The sequence below is a fragment of the Macrobrachium rosenbergii genome, chromosome 8 (assembly GCF_040412425.1).
Source record: "Macrobrachium rosenbergii isolate ZJJX-2024 chromosome 8, ASM4041242v1, whole genome shotgun sequence".
In the NCBI taxonomy this organism is placed as follows: Eukaryota; Metazoa; Arthropoda; class Malacostraca; order Decapoda; family Palaemonidae; genus Macrobrachium; species Macrobrachium rosenbergii.
In genome coordinates this window covers 70,686,877-70,710,518 of record NC_089748.1, presented here as the reverse complement: position 1 = coordinate 70,710,518, position 23,642 = coordinate 70,686,877, and the positions used below count along the sequence as shown (strand labels likewise).

General features: G+C 50.5%; 1 long non-coding RNA gene across 1 annotated transcript in view; it reads right to left on the bottom strand.

The window, feature by feature from the left end:
- Window positions 1–20,575, bottom strand: part of LOC136840966 (uncharacterized) — a 46,853-nt gene extending 26,278 nt beyond the window's left edge. The window contains exon 1 of the long non-coding RNA XR_010853805.1: window positions 20,500–20,575. This is a non-coding gene — a long non-coding RNA (uncharacterized lncRNA). The remainder of the gene's footprint in view (window positions 1–20,499) is intronic.
- Between the last annotated feature and the right edge of the window lie 3,067 nt (window positions 20,576–23,642).

Genomic DNA, 23,642 nt, shown 5'->3' with positions numbered 1-23,642 from the left:
TAGAAAGGGGGTACCAAACGGCCTGGGGCCATTTGGGTGCCACCAGAGTCAAGAGCAATCGGGTGATCATCCTGCTGATCACTCAGCGAATCAGACAGAACGGGGGGAAAAAATGATTGCATCGAGATTGTCCCACGGGTGTTGGAACACGTCCTCAACAGCGGCCCATGGTCGGCACGACAGAACAGAAGACCTGGAGCTTTTGTGTGCCGGGAGGCAACAGATCGATGGCAGGGAAGCCCCCACAGGTCGAGCAACCTTTCATGAGTCTTCCTGATGGAGGGACCATTGAGTCCCTACCACCTGGTTTCTGGCGGCTGAGCTTGTCTGCCACGACATTCCTCTTGCCTGGAATGTACCTGGCTTAATTGAGTGAGCCACAGGCCCTGTGTGCACCTGCATCACTCAACTACCATCAAAGCTGGATGGGACACCAGTCCCCTGCTTTGTTGACATGAATGCCACTACCTGTGGTTTTGTTGCTCATCAGTACCAGTGAGTGTCTCAAAACCGATCCCAAGACTCTTGGAGGCCAGGAAGGCTGCCTTGAGTTCCAGGATGTTGATGTGAAGGTGCTCGTCGTCTCGGTGCCACACTTGAAAGTCAGACAACTCCTCCAGGTGTGCACCCCATCCCTGGTCGATGCGTCCCAAAACAGAAGCATTTAGAACTTGGGGGAGTATGCAGGGATAGGCATACTATCAAGAGGTTCCTATAATCTGACCATTAGCCTAAGGTCCTCCCTCACCTCCTCGGAAAAGAGAGATGAGAAGACTGGAGGTCTTGGGACTGGGACCAAGACTTCCATTTGGTCTCCACTGGAGAAGACCACAGGTGAAGAGGGAACCAGTGAGGTACTGCAAGCTCTCCAAAGACGACAGGTGACCAATGAGCACTTGCCATTGCTGAGCTGGCTGCTCCTGCCGATGACAGGAACAGCTGTGCTGCCTGCCTGAACTTGCTGATACGAGAGTCTGAGGGAAAGACTTTCCCTGCCATAAGTATCTATCAGCATGCCCAGGTACTTTATCCTCTGCTTGGGGTGAGATCTGACTTCTCCAGATTTGATCCCTAGATTCTCGGCAAAACTCGAGGAGAATCCGTCCTGTAGCAACTGTGAGCGAGAGATTACCAGGACTTTACAGTCATCGAGATACCTAAGAAGACGTTCCCATCCCGAGTGGGCCCAAGCTGACATGAGGAGAATCTCGTGGACACCTGGGGAGCGGTCGAGAGCTGGGAAAAAGTGCCCAAAATTGGAAGACCGACTTTGAGGACAAAGGAACCAGAGAGGGCGGATGAATGGGTATTTTGGAATACCATCCTTCAGGTCCACCATAAGCATTAAGGTCGTTCGCCTGATGGAGGCCAGCACGGTTTGCGCTGTTTCCAATGAACCTGAGTCTGGTGATGAAACTGGTTCAAGGGAGAGAGGTCTATGACCAGTCTCGAGGATCCCTCTGAGGCTTTGACGAGAAAGACACGGCTGTAAAAACCTGCAGACCTGGTCCGACCACGACTTCTACAAACCCTTGCTCAGCATGGCTTGCACTTCTTGCAGTAGAAAGGGTGTCCTTGGCAAACGATCCTGGAACATAAGTCTGGAGATGGGACCGAGAGTAGGTGAGGGGAGGCCGAGACTCGAAGGGTAGTAGATATCCCTCCCGAAGGACATCCACTATCCAGGTCTGGCTCCATGTGAGCTGCCAAGTTGCCCAATGGCTCTAACAGGCATGCATGCCCCACCTTGTGCAGCTTGTGGAGAGCTGGAAAAGCCCCTAGTTTCCCAAAAAGTCTTCTTCTTACCCTTGCCCCCTTTACCAGCCTGGAATGTGGACAGTGAAAAAGGCGGGATGACCCCAGGGAGAAGGAAGAAGAAGGCTGGTCCTGTTCCACGGGATGCTTGCGGCGAAGACTGGGACTTCTTGAGGGGCCTTAGGGGTCGGAGTGCCAGCCTGGCCCGAAGGCCTGGCCAGTGGAATAGAAGACCTGGAGGTCTTAGCCACTGCCTGGTGGACAAGCCGGTCGCTGTCATCGGCACGGCGCTTGTCCACCGGGCGTCCACCAGCTCTCTGGGGAAGAGAGAGGAGGAACCATCCAGTCCATTCTGCAGGGCGATAGCTGACTCGGGACCTACAGACCTGGCGAAGCGAGAGAAACGGCATCCCTTCGCTGAAGCACCATGAATGGGCAGGCAGTCTGGTGGGCTCCAGGAGATAGCCCTAACCCCAGACTGGCACAGTCTCCCAAAGGTGGAGTCCTCCCCAGGTACGAAGTGATGAAAAGCTACCTCTCTGATACTGTGAAGGACCACAGATCGAGCCAGAGACTGCTTGGAAGGCGCAGGAGTCAATTGCTGCAACGACAGACCCAGATCCAGACGAGTCAGGTCCGGTCAACCTGCTGAACCCCTTCCACTGGAGTGTATCAATGCGGTTTCTGTCGAGGCAGAGGAGGGGAAGAAGCTTGTCCGGAGCGGCTCAAACATCCAGGGCCTGAACTGTCTTGCCCACACACAGGACCGTTCACCTGGTTGAGTACCTCGGCAAGCATGGACCACGGCATCCCCACGAAGCCTTGGGTTCCTTCTGGGTCCCAGAAGGATTGGAGGTGCGACGGACGATCCACAGACGAGGCCGTGGTCCCTTCCCGAGGTCTGTGCCGACAAATCTGCGCGATAACCTCCGCAAAAGTCCTCTGTATTTCACAGTGTCCGCAGATCCTGGGGCAGAAGACCCGAGAGTCCCTCCAGAGTGCAGTCCTCCCAAACTACTCTCACCGCAGGAGGGAGAACCTCGGCAGACCCCCGTGGACCTTCCTGAACCAGGCGGGCGTAAGACCTGGTCGAGCCAAGAACCGAGCCAGGTTCTACTTAAAAAGTTTCAGAACTCTGAGAAGAAACATCCTGGAGTTCCTCCTCTTCGACTTGTCTTCACTGAAGAAACCGAAGGGCATGGAGGGGACAGGCAAAGGAAGATCAGGCGCTCCCCACTGGCTTTACTGGCAGAACCAGCAGAGGGGAGGTTTAAGCGGTCACCAACCCGCAGTGATGATGAGCCCGGTCTTAGAGAGACTGAAGACAGGAAAGAAGCAATCTCGATGGGACCAACACCAATGAGCAAAATCTCGAAGCCTCCTCGAGCCAGGCCGGCCAGCAGACGTTGGCCGAGACACTCTCAGGAGTAGGAGCATGCGTAAGCTGGCTGGCTGTAAGTTACGGATGCTGGCGCTGTCCTCTGAGGCAAGCCCAGTCAAGAGGCCAGAGCCTCTCGGGAAGAAGGAGCAATGAAGACCTCTTCTCAACAGGCCTGCATTATTTGCGAAGCAGCATCCTGGGAACCTGACTTGGCTTCCTTAGGGACTGCTTGTGATCCACAAAGTGTTTAGCACCTGCATGCCCCCCGTCTCTTTCTATGAAGAGTCCTGTTAAGTCTGTATGGGAAGAAGTTTCTGGGATCAGAAGGCAGGAGGCTTTGAACTCCTTGGGGGACATCACTCTGACAGAATTAGAACTTCGAGAACAGTGTCAGGAGGATAGGACACGCTGGCCTTGAACCAGGAATTTTCTTCAAAGACTGTGCGGGGAAGTGCAGGCCTTGGTGGCAGGAATGCCGTTGGCTCAGCATGACACCACTGACCCAGAGGCATTCAGAGGTTCCTGATCCGAGGATGAGGGGAGACGATTTCAAGATTGATGACTGCCTTCCTGTGGAAGGAGGCAGACCCTTAGAAGGTTCGGCAAAGTTAGGCAAAGTCTTGGGGTGGGGAGAGGCAGGACTTCTTTGGAGGGGAGAGGCAGACTTCCAGACGGCTGCAAAATGCCTCAGGAAGGAGAAGCTATAAAGAGGCAGGAATGATGAAGACGTTAGATGACACCTTCCACCTGGTTGAAGATTCTTCTTCTTCACCATCTGCTTCAGAACGGCGTCAGGTCCCCAAGCCAGGAGAGCGTGGCCAAAGACTCAGGAACAGCAGGAGGGGCTGTGCAGAAGATACATGTGAGGGACAGAGAGCAGGAATTGACAGCCAGCATTTGCCTTGTGGAGTAACACCACATCAGTGGCCAGGAACAAAAGTGGGTGGGCGGGAATGCAGGCAGCGCCTTACACGATGGATAGTCATGTCAGGTGATGGCGCCACTTCCGATGGGATGGGACTGGAACAGAAAAGAAAACACCGGGCTGGAAAGTCAGGTTTGGAACAGTGGTCATGGACAAGCCAGGGTCAGCAACAGGGGCAGCGATAGTCACATATGGGTATGATGACATCACCATAGGCGGGGCCTTCAGGCGTGAATGGGGCCAGGAAGCCAGGTGGCAGCGAGAATGTGCGTGTTGCAATGCAGGTGTCAACCAAAAAACCTGGGTGTCAAGAGGATGCTACTGACACCGGGAGCTGTTGCAAACCTAGACATGGTAGGTCGTAGAGGTGGCTGTCGTTGCCTGGTGAGTGGTAACTGAACAGGGAGCCAATCCTCCAGTGACGTGCCAGGTAGGCCCAGGTTAGCCAGGTTGAGAGGATCGAAGCCTGGCTATCACTCTTGATCTGAAGAGAGTCGGGTTAGTACAGGAAGCCTCTACCTGCTCAGGAGGAAAATACTTTGTTCCTGGGGAATGGGAAGAGACCTCTGAGACATGATAGGATTTGGGTCCAACTCTCTCCCAAACCCTTCCACAAACGATGAAACGAAAGAGGAAGGGATGGAATAAAGTCCTCACCAGGGAGAGGGAGCAAGCAGGGTTTAAACCGGGAGGCAGAAACGGCCTGACACTTGGTTACCACTGGAGTCGTCGAGGAATGTTTCCTCGGAGACGGAAATTGGTAAAAAGGCGTAACGTCTCCCCCTCGAACTTCCCCATTGCAGCATGAGGACCAGAACAACACTCACTACAAGGGTCGTTCGCCAGAACACACGTCCCCTGCAAGATGTACAGAGGGCGTGTGGGTCCATGTTGACTCTAGACCGAAAAGTTACATTTTTCACCCGCTACCCCAGGACATACACGCTGGGGATAGGAAGGTTTGGATGATTTCTCCATAACAAAAAGAAAAAGTTTCCCACCAATAATGTAGAAAAGAAAGCTGTCAGGCAGAGAGCAGGTGAGGAGAACAACGTCTTCCCCAGGCGCTATTGACTCACAAATTGGAATGTTTACATCCGAGCAAGCAGAAACAGACTCCGAACCGGCCAAATTATGGAACCAGCACTAACCACCTTGTTTGAAGTTCAACGGCTGTTTGCAGCCTCACCTGCAGTAATCCCTCATAGGACCGAGGGCTGTATATTGTGTTGGAAGAAAAACATGACAATTTTTAAAGTAAATTGTATTTCTCCTAACTATACAAACCCGAGGTCCTTTACATTGGGACTACTTTCAGGCGTAGGCTGAAAACGGCCGTTGAACTTCAAACAAGGTGGTTAGGCAGTTAACTACTGTCGGGAGAGGGGAGTACCGCCTGCCCGGATGTAAACATTCCAATTTGCCTTTTGGCCCAGGTATCAGATTGAGGGTGGCATGAGGTGGGCATAAAGTGTAAATGGATCTCAGGTTTGTATAGTTAGGAAAAATATAATTTACTTTAAAAATTGTTATTTGTTCCAGACACAATATACAAACCCTCAGTCCTTTACATTAGGAGACTCACTGATTGGAGGGAGGAATCTGATAAAGTCTCTCTGAACTGACTGGAGTTCACCACCTTGTCTTCCTTCCTGGTCGTGAGAGCGAAAAGGAAAACTGCCTCTGACAAAAGATCGGGTTGTAAGAAACATGGATCAGTTGTCAGACTTCTGGGTCCCTTTGCATGAAAAGGGGAACGCAGTTCATGCAAAGTAGGCTAGGAGGAATTTGACGTCGGATGACAATAAGGCAAATACAAGCATTGGGTTTGTCTTATAGTCATGGTCTTCTTCCTCCTTGCAAGAGGAAGGAGTGGGGTTCTTCCATAACCTGAATGGAAATAGAACGGGAGCTCCCATTATGTGCTTACCTGCCTCGATTGCTAGATCCAGCTTGTAACGGCGTCCGCTCCCTGCCCGTGGGAAGAGAGCTTTGGATGGGAAGAAAGAAGAGGCCAGTCACTCCACATTCAATCTCCCAATCACAACCGTACAACTTAGGCGTGATGCAACCTGTCCTGTTAGAGGAGCTGGATAAGCTACACAACTTGTTGAGCAGCCACCACAGGACCCAAGGAAAAAGTGTCCAAGGACTTGTGTGCAACATCCCGGAGGTAGAAGGAGGTGAAGGTAGTCCGTCTGGGACCACACGCCGCCTTCAGCACCTGTGACACCAACATATTCTTCCGAATGCGAGGGACGGACCAATGCTGCGGACATGAGCTCTCGGTATGGTTGCATGGTTCGTCTTCTCCTGCAGCAGAGTCTGCTCTCCTTATCGTCTCATGAAGCCAAAAGAGATGGTGTTCTTGGACACTTCTTTCTTGGTCGAGCCAGTAAGTAACGAAGAGTCATCGACACTCAGGCTGGAGGCCGAGTTTCTTCAGATAGCGCCACAGCACTCTAACAGGACACAGTAGCATCTCGTCTGGTTCATTACCTACAAAGTCCTCTAGGGAGGGGATTGTGAAGGACTCGAACTGTGAGTCAGGGACCGAAGGGTTCTGAGTCTTCGCTATGAAATCCGGGACGAAATCGAGCGTAACTGATCCTCATCCCCTCGAGTGTTTCACATCAAAGGAAAGTCCGTGAAGCTCGCCAACTCTCTTTGCCGATGCCAGGGCTAGCAAGAAGATGGTCTTGAGGGTCAGATCCCTGTCTGACGACTCTCGTAAAGGCTCGTACGGTGCACGAGTCAGGCTCCTTAGGACGAGAGTCACGTCCCACGCAGGGGGGCCGGAGATCCCTGGGTGGGCAAGACCGTTCGAAGCTTCTCATGAGTAGAGAAATCTCGAAGGAGGAGGAGACGTCTACTCCTTTCAGCTGTAAGACTAGGCCGAGTGCGGTGCGCTAGCCTTTCACAGCTGAAACAGAGAGAAGCTTCTCTCGGCGAAGGAAGATAAGGAAGTCCGCGACCTGCTGAACAGTAGCTCCGACCGGAGAGATACCCCTTCGACGACACCAACCACAGAAGACGGACCACTTTCCCTGGTATACTGCTGCGGAGGATCTTCTGAGGTATCCTGCCATCTCTGTTGCTGCGCGGCGTGAAAAGCCTCTCGCTCGCAAGAGATGGTGGATAACCTCCAGCCGTGAAGACACAGGGAATGCACTGCCAGGTGGAACCGCTCTACGTGAGGTTGACACAGAGAGTTTGGGCCAGGGGAATCTCTCGGCGCCTCGGAGAGGAGAGCTAGCAGGTCCGGTACCAAACGGCCTGGGGCTATTTGGGTGCCACCAGAGTCATTCTGAGATTCTGATCATGATCGGCTGATCAGACGAATCAGACAGAATGGGGGAAAGGCGTATGTGTCATCGAGGTTGTCCCATGGGTGTTGGAACGTGCGTCCTCCGCAGCGGCCCATGGGTCCGGCATGACAGAACAGAAGACCTGGAGTTTTCTTTGTGCCGGGTGGCAAACAGATCGATGGCTGGACGCCCCCACAGATCGAACAGCCTTTCCGCTACTTCCTGATGGAGGACCATTCGGTCCCTACCACCTGGCTCTGGCGGCTGAGCTTGTCTGCCATGACATTCCTCTTGCCTGGAATGTACCTGGCTGACAGCTCTACCGAGTGAGCCACTGCCCACTCATGCACCTGCATCGTCAACTGATGAAGCTGGGTGGGACACCAGTCCCCTGCTTGTTGACGTATGCCACTACCGTGGTATTGTCGCTCATCAGTACCACGGAGTGTCCCATCACTCGATCCTGGAACTCTTGGAGGGCCAGGAAGGCCGCCTTGAGTTCCAGGATGTTGATGTGAAGGTGCTCTTCGTCTCGGTGCCACACTCCCGAAGTCAGCAACTCCTCCAGGTGTGCGCCCCATCCCTCGGTCGATGCGTCCCAAAACAGAAGCATGTCCGGAGGGGGAGTATGCAGGGATACTACTATCAAGAGGTTCCTGTTGTCTGACCACCAGCGAAGGTCCTCCCTCACCTCCTTGGAAAGAGGGATGAGGAAGGACTGGAACCAATACTCCTTTAGTCTCCACTGGAGAGACCGCAGGTAAAGACGCCCATGAGGTACTAGCTTCTCCAAAGATGACAGGTGACCAATGACGACTTGCCATTGCTGAGCTGTCTGCTCCTGCCGTGACAGGAACAGCTGTGCTGCCTGCCTGAACTTGCTGATACGAGAGTCCGAGGGAAAGACTTTCCCTGCCACATTGTCTATCAGCATGCCCAGGTACTTTATCCTCTGCTTGGGGGTGAGATCTGACTTCTCCAGATTTACCACGATCCCTAGATCTCGGCAAAACTCGAGGAGCCGATCCCTGTCCTATAGCAACTGCGAGCGGGAGCTCGCCAGGACTAGCCAGTCATCGAGATACCTCAGAAGACGTATCCCATGCGAGTGGGCCCAAGCTGACATGAGGGAGAATACTCTCGTGAACACCTGGGGAGCGGTCGAGAGCCCGAAACAAAGTGCCCTGAATTGGAAGACCGACTCGCCGAGGACAAAGCGGAGGTACTTGCGAGAGGATGGATGAATGGGTATTTGGAAATACGCATCCTTCAGGTCCACCGTAAGCATGAAGTCGTTCTCCCTGATGGAGGCCAGCACGGTTTGCGCTGTTTCCATCGTGAACCAAGTCTGGCGAACGAAACGGTTCAAGGGAGAGAGGTCTATGACCGGTCTCCATCCGCCTGAGGCTTTCTCTACGAGAAAGACACGGCTGTAAAAGCCTGGAAGCTGGTCCGACACGACTTCTACAGCACCCTTGCTCAGCATGGCTTGCAATTCTTGCTGTAGTGCGGTGTCCTTCGACGATCCTGGAACATAAGTCTGGAGATGGACCAGAGAGTAGGTGAGGGGAGGCCAAGACTCGAAGGGTAGTAGATATCCATCCCGAAGGACATCCACTATCCAGGTCTTCGCTCCATGTCGCTGCCAAGTTGCCCAATGGCTCGACAGGCAACCCTCCACCTTCAGCAGCTTTTGGGGGGGAACGCCGCCCCTAGTGTTTCCCCTTCTTCTTCTTACCCTTGCCCCCTTTACCGGCTTGGAAAGTGGGCTGAAAAGGGCGGGAGTGACCCCCCCCTTCTCGAGGAAGAAGAAGGCTGGGTGTTTCCTCAGGACCCCTTCGAAGACTGGGACTTTTTAGGGGCCGAGGATGTGCCAGCCTGGCCCGAAGACCTGGCCGCAGTGGAATGCGAAGACCTGGAGGTCTTGGCCACTGCCTGGTGGACAAGCCGGTCGCTGTCATCGGCACGGCGCTTGTCCACCGCGGCATCCACCAGCTCTCTGGGGAAGAGAGAGGAGGAACCCAGCAATGGTCCATTCCCTAAGGGTGATAGCTGACTCGGGACCTACAGACCTGGAGAAGCGAGAGAGAATGGCATCCCTTCGCTTTCAGCACCAGGTTTGCCCACAGGTTTGCACAGTCTGGTGGGCCAGGTAGGAGATAGCCCTACCCCAGACTGGCACAGTCTCCCAAAGGCGGAGTCCTCCCCAGGTACAATAGCGCCTGAGGAAGCAGCTACCTTCGATACTGTGAAGGACCACAGATTGAGCCAGGAGACTGCTTGGAAGGCCGCCATGGTGGTGGACTTCCAGGGTTGCAGCTTCTTGCTGAGAGAGGGAGATACTCTCTGCAGTCAATTGCTGCAACGACAGACCCGGATCCAGACGAGTCAGGTCCGGGTCAACCTGTTTAGTCAGCAATGCCCCTTCAACTGGAGTGTAGAAGCGCTTCTGTTGAGGCAGAGGGGGAAGAAGCTTGTCCGAGCAGCCTCGATCAAGTGAACTGTCTTGCCCAGACACAAGACCGTTCACCTGGTTGAGTACCCCCGGCAAGCGTGGACCATGGCAGCCCACCGAAGCCTTGGGTTCCTTCTTGGGTCCCCAGAAGGATTCGAGGCATGGGACGATCCACAGTTGAGGCCATGGTCCTTCCCCGAGGTCATTGTGCTGGTGAATCAGCGCGATAACCTCTGCAAAAGTCCTCTGTATTTTGGGGGTGTCCGCATCCTGGGGCAGAGGACCCTCGAGTCCCTCCAGAGTGCGGTCCTCCCGAACTACTCTGCCCTGCAGGAGGGAGAACCTCGGCAGACCCCTGTGGATCCTTCCTGAACCACACGCGGGTGTAAGACCTGGTCGGTTGCTGGAGACCGAGCCAGGTTCGTATGCCCATCGAGGTAGAACTCTGGGAGAAAACTCCCTGAGTTCCTCCTCTCCGACTCACCCCCTGGAAGAAACCAAGAGGCGGAGGGGACAGGCGAGGAAGATCGGGCGCTCCCACTGGCTTTACTGGCAGAACCAAGCAGGGGCAGCAGGCCGAAGCAGTCACCAAACCGGTGGTGATGGCACCTCGGGATGGAGAAACTGCTTTCGCTCTCTGAAGCAATCTCCCGTGGAGAGTGGAGAGAATTGCGAGAAATGCAGCGCACCGCTCCCCGAGCCAGGCTGGCCGCGCGGGCGTGACCGGGGACTGGGCCGAGGCTGGCTGGCTGGCACGAGCTTGCGCTGTCCTCTGGACGTGCCCCAGTCTTCTTCGAGGCTGTAGCCTCTCGGGAAGACTGAGCAGGGACCTCTTCTCCTCCTCTCTGGCTGCGTTCGGCCCAGGGGGGAAGCACTATCCTCGGGAACCTGACTTGGCACCTGAAGGAGTGCCAGCAGGAAGAGTCCGGAGCACCTGCATGCCCCAAGACTCTTTCTCCCCACGCCCTGGTCTGTACGGTGAGAAGTTTCTCCCATATCAGACTGGGGTACCCGGTCTCCTTGGGGACCTGGGTACTCAGCAACTCGCGAATGAGTGTCGATCGGGACTCGCTGGCCTTAGGCGCAGGGGAATTTTCTTAGGCGCAGCGGGGGGAGTGCAGGCCTTGGTCTGCACGCCCTTGGCTCCCGGTGCCACTGACCGGGAGGCCAGGGCAGCGGTTCCCTGATCAGAGGATCGGGAAGAGCCGACGAGAGATCCCACTGCCTTCCCTGTGGAAGGAGGCAGACCCTTAGAAGCTTCGGTGCGAGGCTTCTTAGGGGGAGGAGGGGCAGACTTCTTCTTCTTTGGCTGCGAAGCCTCGGAAGGAGAAGAGCAAGAAGCAGGAGACGAAGACGACGATGATGAGGAAGACGAAGATGAAGACGACGACACCTTCCTAGACCTCCTCTTCTTCTTCTTCTTCACCATCTGCTTCATACACTTGCGTCAAGTCCCCAAAGCCAGCAGAGCGAGGCCGAAGACTCAGGAACAGCAGGAGGGGGCTGCAGCAGATAGGCACATCCCGGGCAGAGACTGGGTGCTCGGGCCAGCAATTGCCTGGGTGGAGACAGCATTAGCGTCACCTGCCAGGAACAAAAGTGGGTGGGGCTGGAATGCAGGGGCCCACTGGCGTGGATATTCATGTCAGGCTGCGCCAGGGTTGATGGGATGGGGACTGGAACAGACGAAGGACCGGGCTGGAACGTCAGGCGAGGAACAGTGGTCATGGACAAGCCAGGGTCAGCAATGGGGGCAGCGACAGTCACATATGGGTATGATGATGTCACCACGTAGGTGGGGCCAGCACGTGTGAACGAAGCCAGGAGGCAGTGGAACAGCGTGTTGCAACGCAGGTGACATCAAAACCTGGGTGTCAAGATGCGATGCTACTGACACCGGGAGCTGAGCAAATCTAGACATGGTGACGGTCGTAGTAGTGGCTGTCGTTGCCGAGTGAGTAGTAACTGGAGCGGGGGGCAGTGGAGCCAATCCCTCCAGTGACGTGCCAGATAGGCCCAGGTGTAGCCAGGTTGAGCTTGGGATCGAAGCCTGGCTATCCAGCCCGAGACCTGAAGTGAGAGTCGGGTTAGTACAGGAAGCCTCTACCTGCTCTGGAGGAAAAAACTCCCCTCCGGAACGGGAAGAGACCTCAGAGAGGATGTCGCGGTCCAACTCTCCCCCATGCCCTTCCACAAACGATGAAACAAAAGAGGAAGGGGAGGGGGAGTCCTCACCCAAGGGAGAGGAGCAAGCAGGGGAAGTTTGCCGGGAGGGAGAAACAAAGGCCGACACATATTCGCCACCACTGGAGTCGCCGGGGCGTGTTAACCCCGGACGACTCCTTGGCAGGCTTACGACGATAACGTAAAAACCCCCCTCGAACTTCCTCCATTGCTCGGGGGACCAAGAACAACACTCACTACAAGGGTCGTTGCGTGAACACACACGTCCCCTGCAAGATGTACAGAGGCCATGTGGGTCCACGTCGACTCTAGACCGAAAAGAGTTACACTTTTTACCCCCTACCCCAGGACACACACGCTGGGGATAGTAAGGTTTGGATGGTTTCTCCATAACAAAGAAAAAGAGTAAGTTTCCCACCAATGATGCAGAAAAAGAAAGCTGTCAGGCAGAGAGCGGCGAAGAATGTCCGTGCGCTACGACGGCCGAAAGCAAATTGGAATGTTTACATCCGGGAAGGCGGTACTCCCACCTCCCGGACAGTAGTTAACTGCCTAACCACCTTGTTTGAAGTTCAATGGCTGTTTCCAGCCTACGCCTGAAAGTAATTCCTAATGTAAATGACCGAGGGTTTGTATACTGTGTCGGAACAAATCTTACTTCTAGGTCCCAGTTGCTCCAGAGGATATCCCGAAAACCGCCATCATCACGCCCTTCGGGTCCTACGTCTTTGCCTTCTCCACCTTCGGCCTGAGGAATGCGGGGGCAACTTTCCAGAGGCTGATGGACAGCATCCTAGGGGACCTGAACTTCTGTGTCTGCTACGTGGACGATATTCTAATTTTTTCCAGGTCCCCCAAAGAGCACCTGTGGCACAACCAGGCGGTCCTGCAGCGCCTGCAGGAGAACGGGCTCGTCGTCAGGTTCGACAAGTGCACCTTCGGCGTCGAAAAAGCTGACTTCCTAGGCCACGAGATATCCCCGAATGGCGTCCGCTCGTATCAAAGGTCGCAGCCGTCACCACGTTCCCCACCCCTACCTCCGTCAAGGCAGTCCAGGAATTCCTCGGGAAGGTCAACTACTATAGGAGGTTCATCCCCGGGATCACACACACCATGGCCCCCCTGACAGAGATCCAGCAGCAGGCCTTCTCCCTGATGAAGGCCGCCCCGAGGCAACCGCCTTGGCCCACCAGGACCCCAACGCCCCCTCCAACTGACGATGGATACCAGCAACGTCGCCTGTGGGGCCATCCTGGAGCAGATCGTCGCCGGCACCCCCCCGCCCATCGCCTTCTTCAGCAAAAAGTTCAACCCCACGGAGGCCCGCTACAGCACCTTCGACAGGGAACTCTGCGCAGTGTATTGGGTGGTACGGCACTTCAAGTTCCTCCTGGAGGGTACGCCCTTCACAATCTGGACGGACAACCAGCCGCTGGTCCACGCCTTCACCAAGCAAGGGGACGCATGGTTTTCCAGGAAGCAGCGACACCTCACAGCCATCGTGGAGTTCACCCGCTCAATCAAGTACCTCCCCGGCAGGAAGAACCCTGTAGCAGACGTCCTCTCCAGAATCAAGCTCAACGCGGTGCATCTCAGGATCAACTACAAGGACCTCGCCCAGGAGCAGACAGCCGACCCAGAGACTCCAGTCTACTGCACCGCCATCACGTCCCTAAAGTGGAAGGACGTGGCCCTCGCCCCTGGGGGCCCAAAACTCCTGTGCGACGTCAGCACCAGCCAGCCTCGCCCCCTGGTGCCCACCTCCCGCCGCCGTCTGGTATTCGACGTCATCCACGGACTGTCACACCCCTCGGGCAGGACAACGGCCAAGCTGCTGACAGAGAAGTTTGTCTGGCACGGGATGCGGAAGGACGTGAGGACCTGGGCGAGACAGTGTATACAGTGCCAAACCAGCAAGATAGGGCGTCACACCGAGTCCAGGGTAGGCGAGTTTCCACAGCCGGGGAGGCGGTTTGGTCACATACACATAAACGTTGTAGGCCCGCTTCCCCTGTCACGCAGGGCCAGATATCTCCTGACGATTGTCGACCGGTCAGTCAGGTGGCCTGAAGCGACCCCATGCAGGAAGCCACCGCCAGTGCGTGCGCCGAGGCCCTCCTCTCCAGCTGGATCAGCCGGTTCGGTGTCCTGGACCACATAACCACCGACAGGGGCCCGGCCTTCCGGTCCGAGATGTGGTCTGCCCTGGCACGCCTGCTGGGGACATCTCACCACACCACCACCGCCTACAACCCCACAGCCAACGGATTGGTGGAGAGATTCCATAGGTCCCTGAAGGCGTCCCTCATGGCCCGCTGAACCGCCGAGGGTTGGCAGTACCAGCTGCCTTGGGTCCTCCTCAGGCTGAGAAACGCCCCCAGAGCCAACGGCGACCCGTCCGCAGCGAAGAAAATCTACGGGGAGCCCCTCATAGTCCCAGGCGAACTAGTCACGGAAGATCGTCACAACCCGTCAGTCTAGAGGCTCTGTGACATAGTCGGGAAGTTCGCCCCCTGCCAGCGGACGTATACTGACAGGTCAACTGCCTTCACGCCTCCCGGCTTGTCCTCCACCACCCACATCTTCGTCAGGGACGATGCCATCCGCCCCCCACTAACCAGGCCCTACAGGGGGCCCTTCCACGTGCTTGAGAGGAACAACAAAGCCAATCCGCCGCCCTGCACAGGAAGGATGACTGGGTGTTGATCAGCCGATTGTTGCCAGCCTCCTGGAGGAAACAGCAGACGGCACCACGCAGCGCCCTCCCTCGAGAGCCGTCGCCTCATCCCAGCCAGGCCACCTCAAAAAGAAGGACACGGGCCGCCCCAAAAGCAACCAGCCACACCCACAGCCAGCCGCTCGCATTCACACCGCACCCCAGCTCACTTTGAAGGGAGCCGCGGCACTCTCCAACGTCCCAGCAGATGCCAGGATTAATCAGACGCACCACATCTTCGGGGTATTTGTAATGTCCCCACTAAGCCAGTCTTCTATGATGAACGACCCATTTTTCTATATACCGCTCCTATAGGAGCGGCTGGGCCAGAAATCAGCCATACTGAATCAACCACACTTATCTATGTAAATTTGTACCTTACTAACTTATTTTGCATATGTTTCTTTTGCACATGTATTAGAATATTGTTAGGTCAGTCATTGTACATTTTCTTTTAACTCAACTTGGATTTATCCATTGTAATTATTGTTGAGAGTAATTCACCTCAGGTCACCAAGATTCTATTGTATTTCTCTGTGTGACGTCAGTCCGCTGCTATATAAACGGCCTGCGTCCTGAATAAAGTAGCAAGTGAGAGGCTGAGGAAGTGTCTTGCATGACTGCCTAGACCTAATTGAGTTCTCCCGCCCAGACACAAGAGGATTCACCTGGTTCAAAACCACCTTGGCAAGTCGTGACCTTTGCAAGCCCATCGAGAGTCTGGGTTCCTTCTGGGTCCCCAAAGAGACTCGATGGCTGAAGAGCGGTCCATGGGGAAAGCTATGGTCTCTTCCTCAACACCGTTAAACTGCCATATCAAACAACTCAGGGGTGTCTGAGTCCTGGGGCATAGGACCCTCAAGTCCTTCCAGGTCATGGTCCTCCTGGGTTACTCCCTCCACAGGAGAGGGATGCACACCAGGACCCCTGATGATCTCCCCACCACTTGAGCATATGACTGGTCTGGCCCAAGAACAGAGCCTGGAACGTATTCTTCTGTGGTCGGGCTGGGATGGGAACATGAACGGTCCCAGTCCTGAACCATAGCCCTGTCTGGATCCCAGAAAATTCCGAGGTGGTGGAGGGGACAGGTGAGAGATCCTTAGCACCCTTACCTGACCTGCCAGAGGCTGAAGCGTCAACCCAGGGTGACAACAGCTGTATGGGTCAGGAAGAGCAGTCCCATTCACAGGAACGTGGACGGGGGCTGCCCTGAGATGTGCTACATTGTCCTTAGAAGCCGGAGCTTTTATGGTAGAAGAAGACTGGATGGAGGACCTACTCTAGCCTTTCCTAGGTGGGCAGGCGGGTAGGCTGGCGTCACCATTCTGGGGGTGGGTGAGCGCCTGCTCGCTCTCTACTTGCTACCTCTCGCTGGAACATGCTGGCAGCTGGGCCCAGGTCTGTAGACCAGGGACCCTTACTGGCCAGGGAAGGTGACTTTCCGGGACCGATATCAGTGCGCCGTGGGTCCATGGAACGCTGGCAGCGGTTCCTCCCTTGCCATTGGCAATGGGAGCTGCAGTACTGGAAGTACATGTACTACTAACGAGAGACCCAGTAGCCTTGTCCGTGCAGGAAGGCTGGCCGTCAGAAACCCTATGGGACTTCTTACGGATGGGAGAGGCAACCTTCTTCTTCCTCTGCTTGCTAGCTTTGGATGTAGAAGGGGAGGAGGTGATAGTACTCAATAAAGATGACTTCTGATTCCTCTTCTTCAGCTTCTTCCAGCCAAGGCAGGCCTTGGACAGCAGGGTGCGGAAGAGGAGTCACCAAGAGAAGATGATGTAGAAAGTAACACCTGTGGGCACACAACTGAGGGAATGTATGAAGATGAGATCGATGTATAGTAATGGTGGCCCTTGAGCTGGTAAACACCGTAACCATGGAAATAGTGACAGTTACAGTGGAAGCCATTACTGGATGGCCTTTGGAGGTCTTCAAGTGGGGAATCAATCCTGAAACACTCGGCTGCCCTTGGGCTCCACAACACCTGCAAGACAAGTTGGGTTAGGTGAGGCCATCTCCCTTCGGCCCAAGGAGAAGTGTACTCCCGAGGATAACTCCCCCTCTCCGAGTGAAAGGAGACCACCAGAGAGTAGTCAAACCGGTCATCCACTCCCCTCCGCTGGCTCTCTACTGACAACGCGTAGGAGACGAAGGAGAAACCACTCACTTAGGAGTAGCAACACCAGGTGGAAGCTTGGCCAGGGGCAAGAACGAACCAGAGAAACTCTTCAGTGTCACTGGCAGAGTACAGCACTCTGATGAGACAGGAGGAACTTTCTTCTCTCTTTTTCCAAGCAAGCTTCACCCACTGTTCAAAGACCAGACTCGACAATCACTACACAGGCTGGCTTAGTTAGTCATGCTTCCTGCATGATGTATACAAAGTATGAGGGTCGATTTCTGACAGGAAGACAAACTGAGGTATTATTTCATTTATGGACATTAATTGCTTTCAACATAAAATATAGGTTTTTCTGTTGTATTATGATGTGACTTGAATGATTTTGAGGTTTATTTCCTCGCAAATGAATACTTATCCTTCCCCGGCAAATGATATACTGTATACAAAATTAATAAATTAAGACTTGTGAATACTGCACCCCCTCTCCATAGCTAATACGGCAAAACTGTGTTTACTGATTACAGTTTTGCCGTAGAAGCTATGGAGAGGGGGTGCTTATTCTGACAAGTATTTTATTAATTTTGTATACAGTATATCATTTGCAAGGAAGGATAAGTATTCATTTGCGATGGAAATAAACCTCGAAATCATGTAAATCACATCATAATACAACAGAAAAACCTATATTTTATGTTGAAAGCAATTAATGTCCATAAGTGAAATAATACCCAAACTGATTATAAGGTCTGTTCTTAACTGGGCAATGCCTTATAATAAATGGTTTCTCTCCCAAGGCTGTTGCCAGTTAGGGGTTCGCATAATAAAAATATAATATAGTAAACCCCCAGTATTTGAGGGGATGGTACCACACTCCGCATGAATAGCTAAAATCTGCAAATACTTAAAAACCCTCTAAAAACACTTTGAACTGCCTATTTTGATAGTTCAAAGACAAAAAATCTCTAAAAATGCGTATACCTGAGTATTTTAATAGTTTTATCACAAAAAGTGCATTCAGTCATGAAAATATGAAAATACAGTAATTCATGAATATTTTTCAGTGGAAAATACCTCGAATGGGCGAATTTTCCGCGAATAATGTGTATATACACTCTAGAGAAATCTGCAAATCGTGAGACCGCGAATAGGGGGGGGTTTACTGTACTAGCAAACAAATATCCTGTACAATCTCATGTACACAAAAAACAACAACAAAATAAAAGCAAATGGCAGGCAGGCATAGAAGCACAGAGTCATCTTTACACAATGGCGGCCAAAAACAAAGTGAAGAGCAGAATGACGCGTGGGCGGGGCTTCCCCCCTACTGTCAATAGTTAACAATCTTGTTTGAAAGTTAATGGCCATTCCAGGTCGCGTTCGCAAGCAAAACCCTATGTAAAGACGGAAAGTTTGTATTTGTGTAGGAACAATTACTTTTTAATTTTAACCACTTTTTATTCTAATTATCATTCCAGTGCCCAACGAAAATAACTATATGCCTAGATTAGCCTTTTATGCCATATATATGTCATCAACACTACACATGACAGGAACTGAATGGGATTTTAAAGTTTTGATGGATAGGTTATCAAGTTAAATAATGCTGAAACTGCCCAAGCACTGAGCTATTATAGTTATCTGTAAGCTTAAGAAATAATTATGTAAATATGCTGAGTATTCTGGAAAAAACCATAATATCATGCCATATTATAGCCTAACTGAAATTTCCCGTCTTCCAGCCAATACAACAGTAGTTATTCCATTCGGTCCTGGTCGTTTTGGCTGTAAGTCATTTAGGCCGTAACATCCAAACAATGTAAGACGTTATGTTTATGGTATTTACTGTCATTATTTTATGTTTTATGTACATCTCCAAGGGGCTGGTACTACACATGGCGCCCACTTTGCACGTTAACGTGCTTACAGCCTAAAAGACTTATGGCCAACACGACCCGAACTCATTCCATTCACCTCCCCAGGGCCTAGGCAGCCTCACAGACAACAACATTTCTTACTTATTTCGAATATCAACCTACTCATATAGCTAATTTACATGCAAGAAATAATTCAAATACCTCTTATCTGCACTTGCATTGTCAGATGCCTTTGATTGTACCTACAATGGCATAAAAAATAATGGTAAAACTACAGAACAACTACGGAGGGCTTATTACCTTGGAAATTTGAGTTTTCCTATACTTTTAGTGTTGCTGATGAAGGAGGTGGTGTTGTTTATTGGCGGTCAACTATTATTAACCTCACATCTTTGTCGGAGGCCCTTTGGGAACAGGGGGTTTTGGGCGAGGTAAAACACAGGGAGAGAATGGACGTAATTGTTATGATGGACACCCTAGAATGGTTCCATGCGTACGCAGGGCATTCAGGAGCCACGTGTTCAAGAAGGGATTGGCTAAGGAAACCTACTATAAGTTCAAGAAGGGATTGGCTAAGGATACCTACTATAAAAGAAACTATATTAACCTAACCTAGTAGGCCATGCTACTTAGCCAGGGGGGTTTGCCAGTGAAGAAAACTCTACTTTTGACCAAAAGTTCCCCTACAACACTGCATTTGAGCAATAGCATTCCAGAATAGCCAGCATACAATAACATACCAGTTCTCAGGTTTAAATTACACAATAACTGCAGTCGACCACCAAAAACAATGGTAAATTCTTGATAGGCAAACAAAATACTATTGAACTCAATTTCCAAGGCAATAAGCCGTGCGGAGTTATACTGCAGTTCTACCAAATTAACTGTAAGTCCATTGTTTGTTTGCATTTGACCTGAGTTGACCGTTTGTTACAAGCTCGTCACCCGTGCGCTTGTATTGTTATATCACCAACAGAAATCGGCATGTTTATAATCTAAATAAGAAAGTGTGTGGGTTGTTTGTATATATATATATATGCATGCAATTGCATTACTCAAGAAATATTTTGCATCTTTATCACAGTAAGCTTAAGATATTGGAAACACAGCCATCTAGGTTATGCATATTGCCACATCTACCTAGAACCTACGTTGGTGAGAGGACTGATGGAATGAAACCGACTCGTCCTACAGCTAAACTAACCTATAAGGATATGACTGATTTTGGAATCGTCACTTGCTGTCGCCTTTACCTTGTGAAGCTTAGGCAACAGGACAGTCTGGTCTACCCTTCGCTAAACCACAAATTTTAATGGGCAGAAGAGTCACTTACGAAATATGCCCGACCTTGGTAGGTCACTTAACACAAATTTCGTTACGAAAACAATTTGACACTCTGGGGGTAAGACAAGAACCGGTATCAAGTAAGAGCGCAGCCAAACACAACGGCATGGTCGGTTACATGTCAATGGTCTCGACGACACTTCCCTTCCCTCTCCTGCCACAGATTTTCTTTGCAGGTTACGTTTACATGTCGCGTTCTGAGTTACATGAACGAAACTTACATTCAGTTTGGTCTAATGGAAATAACTGCAATAAATTTTTGCTGGTAACGACGACAGTTGGTCCTGCCGGACTTAAAATAAAAACATGGACTGTTGACATATAACATACAAAAACTTGCCACATAGCCTAAATAATACAGCGACCCTTAGTTCAATAAAAACAATTACATCAATAGGCTACAGCAAAAAACAAAGGAAGATTTACCAAAGTTTATGTAACCTTGCACGGACTGTGTTGTCGAGACTAGTAAGCGGAGAGGAGGGCCAAAAGAAAACGGAAATGTCACAAAAAGAAAGGAAAAAGTCGACACCAAATTCATTTTTATAAAATTTTCATAAAATTTTCATATATATATATATATATATATATATATATATATATATATATATATATATATATATATATATATATATCTCCAAACAATGGTGGCCACAGCCAGATGTACCTGTACATCAATGGGGAGGCGGACATAAAGACTTGTTAAAAGGGTCAATTTATTCCCGACGTTTCGTAATGGCTTCATTACATTTTCGAGGGCTGTACAAAATAAATAACATAAATTACAAAAAGGCTATAAATTTAAGTTTAAAAAAATTAAGCACAATGGATTACAAATTAAAAATTTTTTTATTAGAAATAGAAGGGACAATTAAGAAAGACAACATAAAAAACAAAACAAAATCTTTCTAAAAAATATAGTATAAAAAAATACCAGAAATATTCGAATATCAGAAATCACTCTAGAATGTGTAAAACTTCAATTGAAAATAAGGATTTTTCTGTTTTAGGGCGAGCCTCTAGCAGCCATGAATTGGCCATTTTGGAATCATTAATGATTAAACGACTCGTCCACCTTGTTAAACAGCCAAACCTCTGCCGGCACACTACCTCTCTTAGTCTTTCGTTTTCTGTTCAGTTTTAACATTGCCACTGAATAGGTTGGTCCATATCTGCTTACTTTTTATATTTTTTTATATATGTATATTTGTAAGGACTGGGTTATGAGCGACATACTGAAGAGGGACGAGCAGCTCAACGGTGTTAACTGGTTTATTGGTTGTTCCTTACTGAGATAAATGTACAGAATCTTGGAAGATGTTATTGACGCGTGCGAGCGGTAATGTAGAGTCTACACACAGACAGGTAAAACGGACATCAAAAAAGGTTCAGACATCTGTGTTTGTCGGCAGACAAACAGATGGCGATATCAAGAGACATGATTAACATACGGTGATGAAACATACATCAGTGGAAGGGTCAGGAAATTCTACATATGGCCAAGTTGCATGAGATTAAGACACATTAATGGATACAATGCAATAGCATAATAAATGTGAAATGGAGAGACCTTTGGCGTCTTCACAAACAGAAACATACACACAGTTTGATACAGAAGATTCGTTGGAACATTATGAGTACATGATTAGAATGCTTGCATGGCAATGCAAGTAGTGGTGATTGTACATACGTTAAGACAACAATGCTTAGGGAGAAACAGACGGAAATATTGTATGGTTGAAATCGCGTTCCTGTAGAGAAAGAAAACGAGACGCTCCTGTTTTGTCCTGTCGACTCCGATGATGACGATCGACGAACACACGAACACACACGTGTTTGGAAGAGACAGCGTCAGGGCTCTTACCAGAGGTACTCTCCCCCAAGACGTGTGTAACGTCTGATTGTTTGGAAGAGACGGCGTCGGGGCGACGGGCTCTTAGTGGCAATGTTCCCCCACAAGCGAGGCAACGATGCGGAAATTGTCTTGGCGACAATTGTAGTTGGCTCGAAGGGCTTGGGCTGGGGCGGGTAGGAGGCTGAAGGGCGGCAACCGCCTTGGCCAGCAGGAGCTCGAGGAGGACGGGAGCTGGTTGAAGGGTGACGTCGGATGATCCTTCGGTGGCCGGCTCGAGGGCTGAAGGATGACGGCGGCTGATCCTTGGTACCCAGCTCGAGAGGGGCGGCAGCAGGCTGAAGGATGACGTGGCTGGTCCTTCGTTGGTCAGCTCGTCCAGTACGAGTGCGGGGGCGGCTTCAGGTTTCCTGGAGGAGGTATCCAGGGCTCCGGTGGTGGAGTGGGTCATCTCGGAGGGTCGGACTAATACTGAGAACTCAGGAACGGCGGGAAACAGCGAGGCGGCGAAGGGTCTATCAGCGCGTGGGTCGTCATCTTGGGTCGGCCGGGTCCTTCGAGTCACTCCGGGGTCACCAGTGTAAGGACTGGGTTATGAGCGACATACTGGCTGGATGTTAACTGGTTTATTGGTTGTTCCTTACTGAGATAAATGTACAGAATCTTGGAAGATGTTATTGACGCGTGCGAGCGGTAATGTAGCGTCTACACACAGACAGGTAAAACGGACATAAAAGGTTCAGACATCTGTGTTTGTCGGCAGACAAACAGATGGCGATATCAAGAGACATGATTAACATACGGTGATGAAACATACATCAGTGGAAGGGTCAGGGAAATTCTACATATGGCCAATTGCATGAGATTCAAGACACATTAATGGATACAATGCAATAGCATAATAAAAATGAAATGGAGAGACCTTTGGCGTCTTCACAAACAGAAACATACACACAGTTTGATACAGAAGATTCGTTGGAACATTATGAGTACATGATTAGAATGCTTGCATGGCAATGCAAGTAGTGGTGATTGTACATACGTTAAGACAACAATGCTTAGGGAGAAACAGACGGAAATATTGTATGGTTGAAATCGCGTTCCTGTAGAGAAAGAAAACGAGACGCTCCTGTTTTGTCCTGTCGACTCCGATGATGACGATCGACGAACACACGAACACACACGTGTTTGGAAGAGACAGCGTCGGGGCTCTTACATATTTTTTTAGAAAGATTTTGTTTTGTTTTTAATGTTGTCCTTTTTAATTGTCCCTTCTATTTTTAATTTACAAAAATTTTTTTATTAATTTGTAATCCATTGTGCTTAATTTTTTGAAATTTAAATTTATAGCCTTTTTGTAATTTATGTTATTTATTTTGTACAGCCCTCGAAAATGTAATGAAGCCATTACGAAACGTTGGGGAATAAATTGACCCTTTTAATAACAAGTCTTTATTTCCGCCTCCCCATTGATATACAGTATATATATATATATATATATATATATATATATATATATATATATGTATATATATATATATATATACATTACGAAAGTATATATATATATATATATATATTATATATATATATATATATATATATATATATATATATATATATATATATATATATATATAGTCGATCATACCCAGTACCTGGTTATTACACAACTAACCACAAAATTCAAAAATTTACCTCATTTCAGCCAGATACC